General features: G+C 39.7%; 1 non-coding gene across 1 annotated transcript; it reads left to right on the top strand.

Moving 5' to 3' along the window:
* The first annotated feature begins 942 nt into the window (after positions 1–942).
* Positions 943–1,061, top strand: LOC125403545 (5S ribosomal RNA). Its single transcript, XR_007232989.3, has one exon. It is a non-coding gene; the product is annotated as a 5S ribosomal RNA (ribosomal RNA).
* Positions 1,062–12,747: the final 11,686 nt, after the last annotated feature.

Below are 12,747 nucleotides of genomic sequence, written 5' to 3'. Positions count from 1 at the left end.
GGTGTCTTATACAAGCCAACAATCACAGCTTCACAGAGTTAAACAAATACAGCGTGAACAAAACAGCACACCTTACAATAATATTTCCCAACAAGTAATTTCTGGACCAGTGCCGAGAAGGAGCTGTTCTCTTCTACTAGTTTTACCATTTCAGGTTTATGCTTAAATCTTTAATCCTTTAGAGTTGAGTTTGTTTGAGGTACAAAACCCAGCTTCATTCTTCTACGTGTGTATATTCAGTTTGTTTTTCACCATTTATTTTCACATCTCCTATTTAGTATTAAAATTCTTAAACAAATTGTTTTAACTGATCAATAAACTTTGGTACATATTTATGAAGTACTATGTTGTGTTTCTTTACCTGTGTAAATTATGTAATATTAAAATAAACTTAAATATATTTATCTACTCAAACATTTATTATTGATTTCTGGTTAAAAACATTATGAATATTTTATTTAGTTCTTTTGAAATAAGTGATGCTCATCTCTATGTATAGTCACAGTACTATACAGTAGGATCTGGGAAATTACTTCTAATTATAACTTGAATCTGTTTATCCACATTTCCTTCTCCATTTCTCCTATCTTTTCTCTCAAAGTACTAACTTGTCTCAACTTGCATGAGATTAACTTCTTTTATATTCCACATAGGAGTGAAATTATGTACTTTTTACTTCTTTTGCATCAGACTTAAATCACTTCACATCATATCAACACCATTTATTAAGAAGAATGTCTTTTCCGTGGACCATGTGTTCTTGCTAACCTTAATCAAGATCAGTTGACTATAAATCTGTAAGCTCACTGTGGCCCTCCATTTTGTTCTACTAGTCTTTTCATTATTCCAATACCATGCTTTCCCAGTGACCATAACTTGTAGAGTATTTTGAAGTCATGAAAATTATTTCAGCCACAGTTATGTTTCTTTTCAAACATTTTTGTCTACGGCCATACCACCCTGAACACACCCGATCTCGTCTGATCTCCGAAGCTAAGCAGGGTCAGGCCTGGTTAGTACTTGGATGGGAGACCGCCTGGGAATACCAGGTGCTGTAGGCTTTTAAAATAAATAAATAAACATTTTTGGCTCTTTGGAGGTCTGAGGTTCCATATGAATTCTAGAATTGCTTCCTCTATCTCTGTGGCAAATGGCATTGGGATGTTGATGAGGATCTCATTAAATTACTTTAGATAGAAAGTACATTTTAACAATGGTCTTTCTAGTTACAAACATGGGTGTCTTTCCATTTATTTTTATTTTCAATTTCTTTCATTTATATTTTATAGTTTTCTGTGTACACAGGTTTCTTTTCCTCTTTGAATAAATTTATTCTTCTTTTACTTTTTATTGTTTATATCTGTTACTCTGTGGAATTACTGTATTAATTAGTTTTCTGACAGCTTCTTATTGTTAAACTTTGTGTTGATTTATTCTGAAGCTTTAATGAATATTTGCTCCATATTCTAACAGTATTTTGTTGTGTTATCTGGAATTTTCCTAGATCTACACTGGTGAAATGTATAGAAATATTCTACCCTTTAATCTCCTTTCTCTCTCATTTTATGCTGTTGAGCCCATGATATGCATAATTTGTAGTTTGCATATAATTTTTAGGCTATTGTGTTTAATAGTAACTGCTTATCTGTTTTAGTTTTCTTTCGTATGAATTCAATGTGGTTTATGCATTACCATTACAATATTAGAATGTTCTTAGTTTGCCTATATGATATTAGCGTATTATAATACCTGTCAGTTAATTTGTACTTCTATGAGTTTTTATGTTGTTAGTGCAATTCCCTTTCAATTTGGAAAAGTTCTTTTGTATGTTTGTGTCTACACATATGGAGTATCTGTGTGCAAGTTTGTATGTATGTTTTACACTTTTCTTCAAGTACTTTATGTATTGTTCTTTACTGAGATTTCGACTCTTCTGCAGTTTGGAAGTTCTCATGTATATGGTAAGTTTCTCCTGCTGACTTCAAAATTGTCTTTAATTTAGAATTCGATTATGGTACACCTCACTGAAGTTATATTATGATTCATCTTTTGGACGGTTATTGCTCCAGGGACAACAAATGCTCATTTCCTTTTCTAGATTTCAGGACTTAGCATTTCTTTAAACGTTCTTCCATTTTTCTTTTTTGTGGATATGAAATTACAAGTATTATTTTATTTGATATATTTTATAAAATCCATGAATTTCTTCACTCACTTTCATTATTTCTCCTTCTGCATAATTTATAAAAATAGGACAACTTTCTCTATGTTAACTCACAAGTAGAAACATTGCACAGGTATTTAGGGGGGAGATTCCGAATTTCAAATGGCCTGCCTTCAAACATACTGCCTCTTTCTCCTCTTGGCTGAGTCAACTTGTGAGATGCAGTAGGATCTTTTTTTTAATTAATCAATTTATTTATTTTTTTGAAAAATAGTCTTTTCTCATTTTATTATCAATCCCAGTTACTTTCCTCCCTTCCTCACACTTCCTCCACCTTCCCCTATCCTACTCCATCCACTCCTTAGAGATGGTAACGCTTCCCATGGGAAGTCAACAAAGTCTAGCACATCACGTTGAGACAGGACCAATGCCCTCCCCACTATATCTAGACTGAGCAAGGTATCCCTCCAAAGAGAATAGGCTCCAAAAAGCCAATTCAAGCAGTAGGGATAAATCCTGGTCCTACTGCCAGTGACCCCACAAATTTCCCCATCCATACAACTGCCATCCACATATGGAGGGCCTATTTGGACCTATGCAGGTTGCCCAGCTGTCAGTCCAGAGTGAGTAAGCCTCCATATATAAATATATGAAATAATATAAATATATATATATATATGAAATATATAAAATAATAGAAATGGGTTACTTTAAGATGTAAGAGCTAGATAGGAATATGCCTAAGCCATTGACCAAACAGTGTTGTAATTAGCATAGTTTCTGTGTGATTATTTGTGTCTGGGCACCTGGAAAATGAAAGTGCAATCTCCATTTTCATAAATGGTGCCCAATGTTCGGTTGTATACATCCACATAAAGCCTAAGAAAGCTTCAAGAAAAGGGCTTCTAGACCCACAATAATAGGAGTCAATTGGAACTTCTTGGTGGTTGCATTTTTTCAGATAGGCACTGTTTGCTGGCTGCAAACAGAGGCAAGGCTTCTTTAAGAGATGATATCCTGGTTTGGAAAAGGCAGGTGCATCTTCCCTTTCCAGGTTCCTCAGAGCCTGTCCGGCCCAGGGGAGGCCAGCTATGAAAGAGGAGGCATGGATTCCCTGGCGTGCCAATGGCTCTGGATTGCTGCATCCCTGGAGCTGGGGCAATGAGCATGGCTCGCAAAGGAGGTGAACATACATCAAACATGTTGGGTGGGACAGAGTCAACAGGCAAAAACCACAGCATTAGTTCTAGCTACACCTATTCAGCATTTAAAAAAAATTCTCCTGGTCAGAAAATGATTACAGATACACAATAATACAGATTTAGACAAAAAAAGACCTCTGAATGGGTCACAGTGTTGGATAAATGTACATGGGCTTAGGAGAGAGAAAGAAAGAATACAGACAGAAATAGATTAAAGGAATAAAAATAATAAAATAAATAGTAAAAAGTAATAGAGTAAAAAGAATAAGCCACATAAAAGTGAAATATACACAGAGAATCTGGATTATGTGCATTGTTGTGCTTTCTTTGGATTTTTTGACTATTGATAAGGTAACTGCTAAAAACAGTTGATTATGGGGCCTGCTAAGCTAAACATAAATATGTATTTTAAAGATTTCTTGACTTCAAAATTTGAGTCTAAGGATATGTTACTTTGAAGAAGAGGTTCTGCTTTTGTTTCCACAGATGAGAACCTGTGGATTTCTTCTAGGTTTACATGGTTTGATTGACCACAAATCCCCCCCTAAAAGTTCTCCCTGAAACCTAAAAATACTTGGTCCAACAAACAGAATAAAGCAGTTTGAAGAAAAATACATACAAATTCCCAAAATGATTGTTTATGAATGTTTGTTTGGTATAGGAGGTCCTTCTGTATTTGTGTTGCTTTCAATGGTTATTAAAGAAACTGCCTTGGCCTAGTTGATAGGGTGGAACTTTAGTAGGCGAAAAAGACAGAACTGAATGCTGGGAAGAAGGGCAGAATAGCAGACATCATGAAGCTCCTGCCTGAGACTAACACTGGTTAGAATCTTTCCTGGTAAGTCAGGACTTCATGGTGCTACAAAGATTATTAGAAATGGGTTGAATCAAGATGTGAGAGTTAGCCAATAAGAGTCTAGAACTAATGGGCCAAGCAGTGCTTAAATGAATACAGTTTCTGTGTGATTATTTCGGGTATAAGATAGCTGGGCAGGACAAAAAGCAGGTCTGCTCCTCCTACAACATTTATTTTCATTTAAAAGGGGCTGGGTATAAATGACTAATGGTCACAGTTAGTCTCTATTGTTTTTTCTCTCTAAAGAAAAAAATAAGACAGGGGATATAATATAGAAATGAATTATTTACATTGGTATGGACTTTGGTTTATTGATACAAATTTAAGGTCAGTTTTGTTATATTTCTACCCTTGTTTAAGGTATTATTTTTATACAATTCTTTTAAGATGTTAGAGCTACCTAGTAATATGCCTAAGACATTGGCCAAACAGTGTTGTAGTTAATATAGTTCTGCACGGTTATTTGGGTCTGTGTGGCCAGGAAACAAAGGCATAGTCTATTTAAACTCCCATTACCTCAGGTAAACTGTTTCAGTAGGTATCCCCTTCATGGTCTTGACCCCTTTGTTCATGTTATCATTCCTCCCTCTCTGACTGAATATTGGGAGCTCAACCCAGAGCTTCATTGTGGATCTTTGAATCTGCTTCCATCAGTTGCTCGATGAAGGCTCTATGTTGACAATTAAGGTAGTCATCAATCTAATTACAGGAGAAGGCCAGTTTAGGCACCCTCTCCACTATTGCTTATGGTCGTAGCTGGGGTCATCCTTGTAGATTCCTGGGAATTTCTCTAGTGTCAAGTTTCTTGCTAGCCCCATAAAGGCCCCCTCAATAAAGATACCTCTTTCCTTGCTCTCCCTCTCTGTCTTTCTCCCATCTCAACCATTCCATTCCCTAATGTCTTCCTCTCCTTTCACCCTTTCTCCTCCTCCTCCTCTTCTTCCCTTTCTTCTCCCCCCACCCTTACACTCCCAATTTTCTCAAGAGACAGTGTCTATTTCTCCTTCTCAGGGGATCCATGTATTTCTGCGACGCGCATCCTGACCAGCAGGAATGAACACCACTAAAAACGAGAATTCCTTCCCTGGTCACGTCTTTATTCGGAGCATTCTGTTGAGGAAAATTGGGGGAAGGGAAGATAGAGCAGGGACAAGAGAAAGCTTAGAGAGAGCGGAAGTAGAGCCCAGAGGCAGCTGCTTTTAAACGGTGGAGAGGCTTGAACGCTGTCCTGATTGGTTAATGCCATTCTGCTGGTCTGAGCATGTGCAAGCAAGGCTGCAGGCAAGGGTGCTCAGCCCCACGTGGCTAAGCCAGGTATACCTCCAAACTGCAGGACCACCTGTGCCTCCAGGTGGCTTCCTACATATTTCTCTTAGGGTTCTCCTTGTTACCTCGCTTCTCTGGGGTCATGGACTATAAGCTAGTTGTCCTTTGCTTTAACCCTAATATCTACAAAATAACAAGCAATCCAATTAAAAATGGCATACAGATCTAAACAGAGAATTCTCAACAGAAGAATCTCAAATGGCTGAAAGACACTTAAGAAACTACTCAACATCCTTAGCCATCAGGGAAATGAAAATCAAAATGACTCTGAGATACCATCTTACACCACTTAGTCAGAATGGCTAAGATCAAAAACACTGATGATAACTTATGCTGGAGAGGATGCAGGATAAGAGGAACATTCCTCTATTACTGGTAAGAGTGCAAACTTTGGAAATCAGTATGGTAGTTTCTCAGAAAATTGTAAATCAACTTACCTCAACACTCAGCAATGCCACTCTTGGGCCTATACCAAAGGATGCTCCATCATACTAAAAGGAAATTTGCTCAACTATATTCATAGCAGCATTATTTGTAATAGCCAGAACCTGGAATCAACCTAGATGCCCCTCAACTAAAGAATGGATTTTAAAAAACTTAGTACATTTATACAATGAAGTACTACTTAGAGGTAAAAAAATAATAAAAAAAACAACATCTTAAAATTTGCATTCAAATGGATAGAAATAGAAGAAACCATTCTGAGTGAGGTAACCCAGACCCAGAAAGACAAACACAGTATGTACTCACAGTGGGATCTTAACGGTTTCCAGTCATTATGTTCCAGTTCTTGGGTATGGTTCTCTTTGCAGCGTCTGTCTTTTTGTGGAGCTTTCTGCTTTGCTTACGTGCTGTTTTCTGGTTTTGTTTTGTTGCTTATATTCTCTTGTAGCTGGCTAAGTTTCCAGAGCTGACGTCTTAGAAACCCTTCTTGAGTAATTCATACATCTCTATTTCTTCAAAGTTGAATTTGTATGTGATATTCTGTTCTTTTAGTGATGCCATGGTTCCCTCATTATTTGGGGCCCTTTGGCCTTGTTTTGCTATCTACATATTCGATGAAGTTGATACCTTCTTTCACTCTTTTCCAGACTGGCTTCAACAAGGGATGCCATTCCTTCTGCTCATCCATGTGTGATGGTATCTTCAGGGCAGGTTTTGAACAGAGCTCAGGTGAATGGGCTTGGTGTTAGCAGGTAGACGTACAGGAGCTGACCTGGTACCCAAGTCTACGTGGGAGAGTATAGCATAGCATATGGGGAAATTTAGAGTAGATCTTGGTTCTGAGTCCTAAAGACTGTGGAGCCTGGGGCACTGAATTTCCTTGCCAGTCTTGTTTAAGTTTTCATTCAGCCTATATCTGTAAGAAGCTTCTGTAGTCTCCATCCATAGGAATTGACCTGGAGCTGAGATGCAGTGATAGGCCTGAGTCTATAGAGCATCCAGAAACTACTGCAGATTTGGTGTCCGGGTTCATGGGAATGACCTTCATCCTGAGTTGGGGTTGAATAGAATTTTGGTTCTAGGATTCACTGGGGTGAGTCTGATTCTTTAGTCCATACAGGCGGACACAGATTCACATTCAAAGGGGGACTTACGTGGAAATAGCACAAGAGATCCTGACCTGTGAGTCTGGTTCCTAGCCATGTAGAACTGAAGTCTTGATCCTCAGTACCAACCTGGAGTGCACCTGTGGGTCCCGTCACTGAAGTTTAGGTCATGGAGTCAGTGCCAATGCTGGGGTTCACTGGGACAGACTGGGTGCTGGGATCCATGGCAAAGGTGGGTCCTACTTTCCTCTCTTCCCAGAACATAGGAGTTTGGAAGAGGACAGCAGCCATGATGTGAAACTTTCCTCCCCATTTCATTTGCTTGTTTCTGTCCTCTGCCCAGCTGTTCTGATCACTTCATGAGGAGATTTTCCATGCGAATGAACAGCTGTTCACATGGACATTTCTGTGAGTATAAGTGTGGCCATACTGATGCCACACAGCTAAATATAAATTGTGTGAATTATTTGGAAAAATTAATTTGAATCGCATGAAAATGTCTTTGAAGAGGTAATAATGATAAAAGTGATAAAAGGAAAACACTGGGGTTCATCCACTGGGGTCACGATCCAACACCCGAGAGGAAGTACCCAAAAACCTAGCTTACCTATGTAGATGGTGATTCATTTCTCCATGTGAGGAGAGGGGCAAGTCTTCAAGGTTATAAAATTATCCGAAGACATCGAACCCAGTCACTAATATTGGTCAGATGCATCATACTTTATGTTGTAGACATAAAATATGATTTGATTAAACCTCTCATGGCCTCTGTTTGCCACTGGATATCTCTTCCTACCCATTCTTTCCCTCATGAAATTGCTCCACGTTGTTCTCAAATCCTCACACGTGTAGAACTGTCTGCCCCCTCACATCCCTGCCTGCTCTTCCCCCACTTCCCAGATACACAGGGTAGGGTGGGGAGAGGGTGAAAGCAGAGCCTTTTGTGAATGGGCTTCAGGCAAAGATACACTTCACACACCAGGGGATTTCAACGAGTGCTTTTTCGCTATGTTTTTACTTTTTATTGTTTGAGAATCCTCGATGTTTTCAGAACATACTTCTCCTCCCCCCCAACTCCTGCCAGGCCTCCCCCGACTTCTACCCACTCAGCTTCGTGTTCTTTATCTCTTGATGGATAGGAAGGACAATGGAGAAAGGAACTTGTAAAGGATTTATAGGGGCCAGGATTAGGGGAGCGTGTGAGAATGCCGTCTCTAAGCCAGCTTGAGGTAAGAAACATGTGGAACCCTTCAGCGAGACATTAACTAATGCTTTCGCACAGGTGCAACTGAATGGAGCTAACACCTCACGTCAGGTCCTTGTGTTGTCCAGCGTGTCTAGGGATGAATAAATTGAGGTGGTGCAGACAGGGAGGCCAGGCAGGGGAGGGAAACCATTTCTACATTCTTTGTTAACTAGCCTTAGAAATGCGCCTGGACTCCAGCCCCAGAAGCTGCATGCCCATTTCTGCCCAGACTGTGGACTACAGCTTCCCCAGTGAGGGCCTAAAGCCTATACCACTTGGCTCAGTTCTGTTTGGGTTGACAAAATCATGCCACTCTTTAACATAGCGGGAACTGAGTCAAGTTATAAACTTGGGGGCTCAGAGGAGTTCCTAAGATTATTGCTCTTGAAGGAAACACACCCAACACAACATGAGACAGTGAAATGGACAAGAAAAAAAAAAGCATTGCGATTCTCTCCTGTGCCTGGGGCTTTCATATCCATTATTGCTGCAATTCTCCAAGCCACCTTACCAAGTTAGGCATATCTTTCTGGCTTTCTAGGCAATAAAGCTGATTTGGGAAGAGGCTAAGAGGACTCCAGCTTAAAGTTTGAACGGAGGATTTCCAGGACAAAATTGAAAAACCAATTTTTCTGGGTCAAATTCTAGACCTTTGTCCCTCTTGGGTTTTGACAGCACACTTCATACACACTTTATAATGTTGTTAAGTTATAAATCAGGCCAATTGGGTAAATTAACGTTTTATGGAAGGAGGTAGAAAAATAAGTAAAATGGAAAATTTTCACTGTGTGCATTGAGTTTAGCATTTTTAGTAGTATGGACAGTGGCAGTGTGGGTGCATACTTCTTATTCAGGGGGCGAATGAAAAAAAAAAAAGCCCAGAACTTACTGTATGAGTCCCTGGGATACCCCACCCACTTCATAATTCAAGTCATAGGTACAAACCACAAAAGCTTCTAAGCATGGCCATAAAACTCTTGTTACCTGTCCTACTCATCTGAACAATACTAAAATGCCCCTCAAAAGGAGCCAGACGTTTACTCTAAATCTATAAGATAAAAGGGACTTGTTCTCGTCAGAGTGTCACTGGGACGTGGAAGAAGTGGAGTCTTGGGAGAAGTGCCTCTGCTGTTGTTACCGTTATTAATGATGGGTCCAATAGGAATCAGAGATAAACTAAGGGACCTGGAACAGCTACTGGGTTACTGCCCATTCACAAGCCAGGTAAAGTGTTGGTTTCTGGAGACCTTGCAAGGTGAAGTTATCCTTTATTTCCAGGAAAGGTATGGGAAGGTCAAAATGTGATTCTAAGATTCCATCTTTCTCACCTCAGATCAATGTCTTTGCTTATTTTCAACACAAAGTATGTAGTATGTATATGGAGCGCAATTCCAGGGAAGTCAAGTTTGTTGGGATCCCATATTTCATAAACAGCAATTTCATTCACTCCCACAATGCACCCAAACAGCTCCTCACCATGTGTGTGACACTGTCTTGTCCTATCCTCTCCTTGTCATTATTTAGGTGGAAAACATCATCAGATGCATCCTGCTCCACGCACTGTCCTGGGCACACCGGGATGTGTGGGACGCCACAGAATGCAGGAGGCAGTTCAAGTAGATGAGGCTGCACCTAAGGAAGAGCAGCTGCTAGACAAAGGAGATTGTGAAAGGGCTAACAGATGCTAAAAGAAATGCCTCATGGACCAATCAACCTAAATACAATGCATTCCCTTAAGGATACAGCTTTTTAAGTTTCGTTTTCATCCTGGAATCATCTTAGAGTTACTAAGAATTTGAAAATAGTAAAATGTTCCCGTCTCTGCCTTGTCTAGCATCTTCAAATATTAACTTCATAATTGACATTGACCAAAACCATGGAATTAACTAAACTCAACACTTTACCTGACTTTTAACAGGTTTTTCCCTGTTTTTGTTCTGTTTAGAACCGAATCCCACACCCTATATTTAGGATGTGCTTAATTTGGATATTGGTCCAGGTTTTCATTACCTCTTTTAAGATTTTGTTTTGTTTTGTTTTAATTGTGTGCATGTGTGTGAGAGTATGGGAATGTGAGTGTGGATGTCCCCTGGACCTGGAGTTACACGCAATGATGAAATACCAAACATGGGTGCTGGGAACTGAACTTGGGGCTACTACAAGAGGTATTTGCACCCTTAAATACTCAGTCATCTCTCTAACCTCAACGTCTATGATTACTTTGTCAACTTTGGTTGTTACAGAAAGCGAAAGGAAGACCATAATGGCCACTGTCTTCCGGGGTATTTTGCTGGATCACAGATACCACGATCAAAATGCAGCTCATGCACAATTTTATCAGTCAGCTGGGAGGGCGCTGCCTTTGAACCTGACAAAATATTACGAACTCTTCATTTACGGAGAATATTTCAGGCCTTCCTGAAATCACTTAGGCCAATGTGAAAAGAAAATGGTTCTTAAAATATGTCTGAGAAGCTATCTGATCCAATTGAATTCCTAGTAGATTGATCTTGAGAGCTTAAACAATGTAAATGATTTATCCATAATTCTTCTATGAGTTGGCAGCCACTTTAGAATCTGTGTTTAATTCCTTTCCTCCATTGGGAAAAACATATGGAATATTCCACAAGTTGGATGCATCTTTTAAGTGTTTTCAAAAGAACAAAAAGTGAAAAACAGTTCCGGAGAGTGTGAGAGCAATTGAGATGCCCCTTTCTCTCAGTCTCCAACTTAGTTCTATTTTCATCAAACATTCTCTGCATCGTGAAGAACCTTTGAACCTTTGCTATGTCTCCTTGTGTGGCCTTTGGAGAGTCTCATCCTCTTTGGTGGGTAATTGCCTGCTCTTAGCTGCCCACCACATCAGTTCAAAGAAGATGTGGGGCCTCTCAAGTCTCTGGAATTTCTCCATGAGGACAAGGACTCCGAGCCTCACTTTGTGGGCAGGTTGAGCCCTCCGTTCCTCTTTTCTATTTTCTGTCTTCTCCCATTTGATTTACCTGTGTCAAGTTTTAGTTTCTCTTTCTCCACACCACTAAGAAAGCTAAAGTGCAGCCTGGTCCTTTGGAAGGAATGCCTGTGGAAGTCACGAAGTGATTCTTTTTAATCCACTATGATTAATTTTTTTCCATGAGAATTTGCAGACTGTTAAGCTTATTTTTACAGCAGTTACCGAGAAAGGATGTCTGTCAGGCATACCATATATTTATTGTAGATGCCATTGTTAATGAGCTGAAGTCAACATATCAGCTTTCGGTTTTCAAATGGTAGGTATCAAGTGAATAACCAGAAACTAAGCTTGTCAGCTGTGTCTGGGAAGCCATTGTTCAGGGCACGCTGAGTAAAACTAAGTACTTGGCTTTCAAAGAGAAGAGAACTCAGTTTTTTTTTTTAAAGTTCATCCTCTAGCCTCACCCCATACAAGAGTAAAATTAGACTTTATTTTCCAAAGCATGCAGAACTCTTTAGCTTGATGCCCGACTGGAGGTGGAAGTTGGAATAATCCGAAGTTTGAGAGGTGGACGATTTAGTTTTGTCTAGAGACATATGTGTAAAGAGTGTTTACTTTGGAAGAAGACATAATGGGATTTAGATACAGGCTCTTGAGCTAATTTTCTGCACGTCCTTAGCAGAGGTACTCATTCCTTAGGAGATTCAGTCCCCTCTCCTCCAGACCTCCTCAGGACCAAGTTAAAAGTGGCAATGAACATAACTGATGTTTTCATACTGGACGAGTATGTTCCCATGCCCTATGGACCAGAGAACCTTTAGGATTACGTAACCTAAGGAATCCAGTGGACAAAATTTCCATGTTGTGATTTTAATTTTAGACATGACGTGGGACCTTTTTGGATCTAGCTAATTCTTCTATATATACCATGTCTATCAACTAAGGCTATAAACTCCTGTGATCCTGGGTCGTAATACCCAGTTCTGGTGTTTTATTTTTTCCTTGGTCATCCATCATAGTGTCTCCTACATGGCGAGGCTGCATGGAGTTGAGGAAAGAAACTGAATTGAATTGGACGGAAGAGTTTTATCATCACTGAAAGGAACTTTCGATGAAGAAATGTTCTAGGGAAAGTGGGGAAATAGCCCGTGGTAGGCAGAATAATGATCCCTAAGTACACAGAATGTAATACTTGGCATCTGTGAATACAGCTAAATCATTTTCGATTATTTGGATGACCCCATTGGATTACATGAATCACCATGGGACTTTCTAACTTTCATAACTATAAGATAATAAATATGTGTTTTTCTGGTCTCAAAATGTGTTTTCATTTGCTATGGCACTAACAGAAAAATATACACACTATCCCCATGCAAAATTCTCTCTCTCTCCCCTCCCCCCTTTTTCTCCCTCTCTCCCCTTCCCCTCTCCTGCGCGCGCCTGCGTGTGT

This window comes from Myodes glareolus, chromosome 7 (assembly GCF_982192425.1).
Source record: "Myodes glareolus chromosome 7, mMyoGla1.1, whole genome shotgun sequence".
Lineage (NCBI taxonomy): Eukaryota > Metazoa > Chordata > Mammalia > Rodentia > Cricetidae > Myodes > Myodes glareolus.
The sequence above is the reverse complement of the archived record's forward strand: the minus strand, read 5'-3'. Positions and strand labels throughout refer to the sequence as shown.